Consider the following 8032-nt stretch of genomic DNA (forward strand, 5'->3'; position numbering starts at 1 on the left):
CCTATCGGGTTAGCACACACCTATCAGTGCACTGGTCCCCAGCTGCCACTCCCTCTCAAGTACAGAAACCCTACATCAAGACCTACAGGCCGTTGTTGAATGGTTGCAAGAATCACAATGGGATCTGGAGAAACATGGAAGCAGCGTCAAGGAGCGCTCTGGGAAGCATGACCATACAAACAACTCTCTTGTCTAGACGACAGACGTATTTACGTTATATTACTTCTACACTGGGTGAATGACAATTCAACTGTTAAATCGTGAACACTGGTGAACACTGATATTCACTACAATTGACTGAATTAACTGAATGGCTACACAAAAACATACCTGGAGAAACATTGAAGCAGCGTCAGGGAGCACTCTCCCTGGCTCATCTTGGGGTATATATACCCCTGAGTTGCCAGTGATCGCTACTCCAGCAATGACAATAATTACAAACAAACTAACTGTTACTCATTCAAAGATGACCCTCAGTTGACAAAGGTCTGGCGAATTACTTAAGTTGATTTACACAGATTAATTCAAGATTGAGCTTCCCAGGAGAAGTGGAATAACAACGCATTGATAACTGTCTTCACAAAGGCGGGACTCTGGGAGGGAACACAAGTGTAGCGTCTATGGGGAAAAAAACACGTCTTCTCAGGGGTCGCTAACTCACTCATGTTTTGCGGGCGTGCAGTTTAATAAGAATCATTAGTTAAATAGATCAGCAGTCAACGTGACCATGACAAAGCTCTCCCGTTTCCCGAGATTCTTATTAAGCGGTAACGTTCGCTAAACATGGACAGTAATTACACAGATTCTTTAAACAACTGTTACCTTTCGTCACGGTTTCACACTACATACACTCGTAAAACACATCAGGGATATTACAGGTATCTAGTACAAAAGCATACAAAATAAAAATAAACAATGGTTACATACATGGGATAAACAGTAGCAAAAAAAAAAACAGTGTATTCATAGACAACATGGCATAAGGAAACAAAATACAAGTAATTAAACATACATAGGAGAATAATGCAATAATAAAGAAAAAACATAAAAATGGGATTACATACATAACATAAAAATTTTGTTACACAATACACACTCTGAAGATACAGTTTCTCATATCACAGTTCAAAGAGGAGACTGATCAAATGCTTACTCGACACCACTGAGATTTAACTTAGATTTCTCAAGCTAGGACGTAGATGAACAGACCCCATCAAGTCGAAGGAATGACATGCTTGGCTTTAAACTAAAGAGCCATGTCCTACTCGCGAAAGGCAGCAACCTTCGAAGGATCCCGAACGAGCGGAGATTCCTAAGAATACATGCACCTCCTAATGGTCCTTATGGGAGTACAGCCAAACCTAAAACTATCTGTACATATGGCATTAACCATGTAGTGAAACCAGCGCCATGTCAAGGCCTGACTCCACCTAAAAGTCACGAACATTACTCCTATACACATCCACAATAAGCCTAGCTAGGGCTTTACCGGCAAAACTTGAGAACTCTCAACTGGTATCTTTACTCAACTAGTAACAGATACCTATCAGATGATTGCATAACAGCCAATCCATCTTCCAATCTCTGTGTCTACTGCACTTGACAATCCCCATCTAAAAAAAAATCAAAGAAAAAAAAACACAAACACCTACATACTCCCAAACATTCCACAACTCACATGGCAAACAACGTACTCACTTACCAGTTGTACTTCTCAATTGCAACACAAGTATGCAAAACATCACTCTTCACCATGCACGTCAACAATCAATGCATTCCAGACAAAGTCTACAACCCTTTAAAGAAATCTCGGTAAACTGATGCTCGTCTCTCACATAACTAGCAAGAGAAGCATTCTGTATGATATGGGCACAAAGTAGTACCTTAAGCTGTGTATCCTTATATTACTCTTATTAATTATGTATAGTAAAGTATTACAGAACATGTATTAATTCTATGTAATATTTCCATTTATTATGCACCATGTTATGTATATAAATTATCATATTTACATTGTATGTATTCAGCTTGTGAATGCTGGCATCATGGTGAATGGGAGACAATGAGTCTTGTGATGTGACTTTTATTGGTCCCCTTGTATATATATACTTGATGCGAGAATAAGAACCTGCTTTTAAGATAGCAAGTGTTTATATATACTTTCAGTAGTATAGAACATTTTGGAGTATCAAGACATTTGACATGATGATTCTTTTCTCTCAGTAGAATACAGTGGATGACCGCCCAGACTGTGTTAATAAGTGCAATGCTAAAACTAAATGGGACTACAGCAGACTATACAATATAGACTTACAATGTTGTGAAGTGCTATGCTGCTGTGTGCAGTGCTGTGCTGTGAAGTGAAGTGTTTTTGTGAAGTGCTGTGTTGTGTATTTTAATCATAATTGTCTCTGTGCATGGTGGGTGGATGACTACAGTGTGTCTTGCTCAGTTAGAGAGGCGCTTCAGAGGATGAGCTCTTGGGTGCTTGGCGCAGGCTCTCCTCCTTGCTCCTTTTTGCATTCACCTTTATATTAAATTCTTGTGACTTTGTGAGCTTCATAATTCTGTGCATGGTTGCGAGGCCAGTCTTTGGGTACAGAAGCTGTCAGCATGTCTCTGAGGATCAAAACGATACCTGGACGATGGGATTATGAGTTTATGTGGGAGACCTCTCCTACCCACACTCCGGGCACGCTCCCACTGACAACGCCCAGTCACCTGAGAGTCTCCTCGCTTTCGTCATGAGAACCAGCTCTCCTCGTTGCATGCGTCCATAGAGCTCCTTCAACTGATTAAATGGATGAAACTTCTCGACGCCTGGACGATGTCTTGCAGAGAAATAGGGAAAATTCGGTGCAGAACAGTCTGAAAAACAGCGCCATAACTGAAGAGGAATAGACACTCAGGGCGCTCGAGGAACATGGTGAGGATGACCTGAGAACAGAGGGGATCAGCCAGATTTGAAGTCTTGATTTATATGGCCTCTGACAGCATCTACTGTGTGCAGATTCGTCTGCTACTACTGTTAGTGTACTCATTAAGTCGATTCAACATTCCTCAAAAAACCTGCAGCTGACATCCTCTCTGGTCATTTCTATCAGACCCCATTTCTGCGGATAATCAGGCAATAGTTATCAAGTTTATCACAGCCGAAACAGATGATACAACCGTATGTGTTTGTCGCCAGGGCGCAACGCATAAGAGCACACTTCAAGTGCCTCCTACGACAACCAGCGGTGGGGCGGTGTGCAGAACATGTTAAGGGACGGCGCAACGAAGCGCCGAAGAAGAACTCTCCTCCGTGCCGGCAGCCAGTGGAGAACAGCGCAGTGCATTTTTTTGTAAGGCTCAAGGATGTTCAGGGGATTGATCGTCACCGGACTATCAGTCTGAAGACTGTCAAAGACGATCCTTTAACATGGTTGAAATGACAAATATCACTTGGCCCGCTTTATCATGGATATTGTTACGAAATTCGGCTTTATTCTTCATTTGAGTGAGGGGCAGTGTCTTCTACAGAAAGGGTGAAGCAGCAAAACCTTACCTCACCCTCCAGCTACCTTGTGATGCCTCCCAATGCCCAGCTGTCAGTTCACTGAACACAGTCAGTGCCCACTGCTAGCAAAGTTCAGTGCAGACTTGTGAGTGCGTGTGAGCCATTACTGATGACCAAATGTTTAGCCGTGGAAAGGCGACACAGAAAAAGGATTTCCACCTAGGATCAGAAGTCATCCTCCAGGTAGTGCTGGCGCCCCCTCCTTCTGGCAAGATCGAGTTGGCTGAAAGAAGACCAACATTTATTACATTCATCACACCATATGGGAGATATCCAGTGTGCAGGGCCCAATGGGATTTGCACTCAGGCGATGCATTACCTTCAACGTGGTGACGCGGCCCTTCAAAGGAGTCACGGTGTAAAATTGGTTGTTTATCCGTGACGAAGACTACTGCCCAGCTCTCCGAATATATGAAGTTCTCACCAGATGTCGAAAGTGGGATTACCCTCTAACATGTTGATTTGTGATCACCGCACCATCAGTGAACTTCTGTGGGTACACTCTCTCTCAGCATCAGGTTATCGCAGCTGGCCAGAAATTAAAGAACAGATCAGGGTTTTAGCTACCAACCTGACAGACCTCCGTTCTTTTTTTTGGGTCTGGTCAATCAGCTAGCTAATTTACACCTGACATCTCCTCTGCCTTCAACCTGTTCGCGCCCTACTACAAATGACCCCAGGAGGACATTCCTGTGGACCCCCAGATCATCAAGAGGCCTTCCAGCGATAAGCAGGCCCTCTTAAGTCCACCTGTCCTCGCCTGTTACGACCCAGCCCTACCCACCGTCTCTTCCAGACGGCGCGCCGGGCGCTCTACGGCATTGGTTACGCCTTCTGCAGGACCATGGCGATTGACGCTCAAGCTTCGGTACAGGTGCTGATCCGGTTCTGGCGGTCCCGATATGCGTTGGGCTGGAATCAATGTTGTCTGGGCGATGGCGAAGTGCCTTCTGGCTGATAGGACTTCAGCACTTGCCTCTGCGGATCATCGCCCTCTTATACCTGATAATCACTACTCTTTGGGTTGCGATGAAGTCTCTTCAACGTTTGAAAGGCTGCGCCCATACTCTTCCGCAGCCCATGTGGGCGTGCGGAGTGGCTGCTGTGCATCCCGGATGCCCTGTCGCGCCCTGTCAATCGCCCCACCCCAGAGGACGAGATGTTGTGTTCTACACAGCTGCCGTTCATCAAGTCAGTAGTTCATTGAGGCGTCTTCATCAGAAGAGTCTACAGCACCGGATGCAGACAGACCCTGGAAGATCTCCGCGCAGCGGGCCGACCCTTCACCACATCCGGCTCGTCGACTGTGGGATTTCATCAACCGGTGACGCTGATCTTCGCCCATCACGGAAGATGCACGAGGACCTCTGTTGTGACGGAGACCTCGTCTTGTATAGTCCACCAGTGGTGTTCCCTGCTGCCCTACGCCGCCGTACCTTGACCCGCCGCGACATCACAGGTGGGCCTGGCTGACGGGCGAGCAGGCTCTGTTTGTTTGGAATCGACGTGCAGTCATGCTGTGAGCGGTAACAGATTCTGCAACCAAGCCAGCAACGAACCTTTAATGCGACGATAACCAGGTCCGCTGAGTCTGTGTCGGCCGATTTCTTTGAAGTAGCAGGAAATCCTTCCTCTCATTGCCGATAATTTGGATAGCCTGTTGTCGTCCCCTGTGATGATACAGCGGCGCACTTCCACTGCATCCGGAATTTCAGGCATTACTTCAGAGAGTTGTTTCCTCCGCCTCCAGGACTGATGGAGGACCCCAGTTCACCAGCCACGAGTTCCGGGACTTCGCGATTGCCGTTAGAGTCCGTCATGTCGTGACCTCGCCCCCTATCCCCAGGCGAATGGACGCAGAGGCAGGTAAGACTGAAACACACCTGATCATAAGGTGTCACCTCAGAAATAATATCATTCTGTAGGGACTTGATGTCGAGTTTGTTGAGTTACATAACACGAACTTCATCAGGCGCTCCCCAGCCCAGGTTCTATCTGGACCATCATCTCAGGATGTGATCTTTTCCAGAATGATAAGATATGACATATTTTATAGAACAGGCGCAGATCTGTAATTGTGCCGCCCCCTTCCCAGGTTGAGTATCAGCCCAGCAGGTCAGGATTCAGATCCGGTATCTCCTGCTGAGAGGGTGCCCAGCCCTCACACCCCAGGTCATGTGAAGGGGTGCCCGGCCTTCACGGGTCATGTGAAGGGTGCCGGCCCTCACACCCTGGTTCACAGCACTGTAGGGGTGCCCGGCCTTCACACCCCGTTTCCAGGGCACTGAAAGGGTGCCGATCCCTCACACCAGTTCATAGCGCTGAAGGGTGCCCGGCCCTCACACCCCGTGTTCATAGCACTGATGGGGCTTGGCCCTCACACTCCAGGATCAGCTGTTGCGGAGGTCCCACCTGCCCGGGTCATTAGGGTGTGTCAATTTAGGGGTAACTGGCTAAATTAAAATCAGTAAATTAGTAGCTTTATTGCCCAATCCTTTGCATACAAAAACAATATTCTGGCATAAATTACTTCATAATTCCTACCTATCAAATGGATTTTAAATGTACATATTTTGCCAATTTATAACATAACCAAGCGTTTGCATGTTACTCATTTCAGTTTCAAATTATTATATTTTGCGTATCCATTGAGTCTATTTAGTAACCAATGCCTTCATATATTTTGCTTCCGGAACAGCTGGTATTCTGATAATCTACTTATATTTATTGCTTTGATGTAACCTTCTGCTTACTCTAAATTGGCTGCGAGCACTTGGCCTTTCGCTTCTTGACCATTTTCCGCATCCTCTCACTTTTGAGTCATGCCGGGAGAGGGCCACCGGCACCTGCATTGGAATCTCTTTGGGTTTTCTCAATTCTTGGCTGGTGGGCTTGTTGGCTTCATTGGTGAAGCTCTACAGACTTCAAACTCCGATCCCTTCCAGTTGCAGGCGGTACAGGTAGCGTACGGCGTTTTATTAGGGAACTTTTAGCGGGGCCGAAACGAACAGTCTCCCAACTGGTCGTCATCCTATGGAACGTTCTCTAATCTACAAATGACTGCGATAGGTTTAGAGGTGGTACGTTGACTGCAAAGGCATTTGGCGCAAGGCTGCTTCTGATCAAGGCATACCCGGGCGGGGCTGGCCTGCTTTGCCACAGGTGACACGATGCCCCTCACTTTACCTTCCTCTGTGTTCTTGCTTATGCAAGTTTGAGGCAAAAAGTGGATTTAGGGCCCATCCGCTTTACATGCTGGGATTGGGGTTTCACACTAAACCACTGGGGGAAGATAAACTCAAGCAATAAATTCCTTAAATTAACCTCAAATTCTTCAGCGCTGCGCCCCAGATTTCGTGTTTGGAAATCAAATCCTGCAGAAGCGAAGAGCTGCCTTAGTTAATAACGGCTGTGACCAGTGAGTCCAGTCTCCAGAGGCCAGCTGGCTGAGGCACTTCTCTGATCTGCGGCTGGCAGACGTACGATAAGCATAGGATTGATCATTGCTGAGATCTTTGATGAAATCCTTCAGACAGCATAGCCGGAAGGGAGAGACCCGCTTCAAACCTTCGGAAGGGTTGGTACAGTTGGCCAGTGCTTCAAGCCAGCGTGCAAAGGGGACCTACGACCACTTGTTGCTCTTTACATGGGACCATCAAGTTTCCTGGATGAGATTTGACTGAAAGAGGGTAGCTCGCGCAACATGTAAATCACATACAATCCCAAACAAGTCTTCTTCTAGTTTTTTCTCTAAATGCGTCATTACACCCCCATAACATCCAAGGTTGTTTCACTGCGAAGTTGAATCTCCACCAACAGCCTGCAGTGAACTGCCAAATCCTCTCTAGACGGCATGAAATATGATCAGCAATGACCTCTGCATGTTTCTTCCCTTCTACTTCGGTTTAGGGAGCAAGGTGAAACAAAACCGACCACGAAACCGAGTGGGCCATTAGTGTTCTTCTTTGATGAGACCTGGAAACTTTCTGTTCGCTCCCTCTAAAGCTGCAACGCTTTTTGTGTCATCTATTCTTCCATCAGGCAAAGACGGGAGAGCCACTCCCTGGCCCAAATCTTTTTCATGCTGATCAGATATTTCCCTTCATTGTTTTCCTTGTGCTCTTACCCCTAATTTTTAGTACCGATCTATCACCAAGATACATCCTCTCTCGGCTGATAGGGCCTGCATCTATCAAGCGTGGTTACTGATTTCCTTTTGACTCACAGAAGTCAACATGGTGGCGAATACTCTTTCAAGCAATGTTTGATATTTCTTGTGTTGTATTTCATTTTCTTTGGTAAAGGTTCAGATATCTTTGGAACTATCATCTGATGTTGCTTCCTGTTCATCAAGAAGAACTATCAAAAGTGATGGCATCGGCTTACAAAGCAACATATCTCTTTGCGGTCATTTTGCTGCGCTCTTCATTTTCTTTTAACGTTATCTCGGATTTGTTCTCTCTTCTTGGCATT

The sequence above is a fragment of the Homarus americanus genome, unplaced genomic scaffold (assembly GCF_018991925.1).
Source record: "Homarus americanus isolate GMGI-L3 unplaced genomic scaffold, GMGI_Hamer_2.0 scaffold32583, whole genome shotgun sequence".
NCBI classification, from domain to species: domain Eukaryota; kingdom Metazoa; phylum Arthropoda; class Malacostraca; order Decapoda; family Nephropidae; genus Homarus; species Homarus americanus.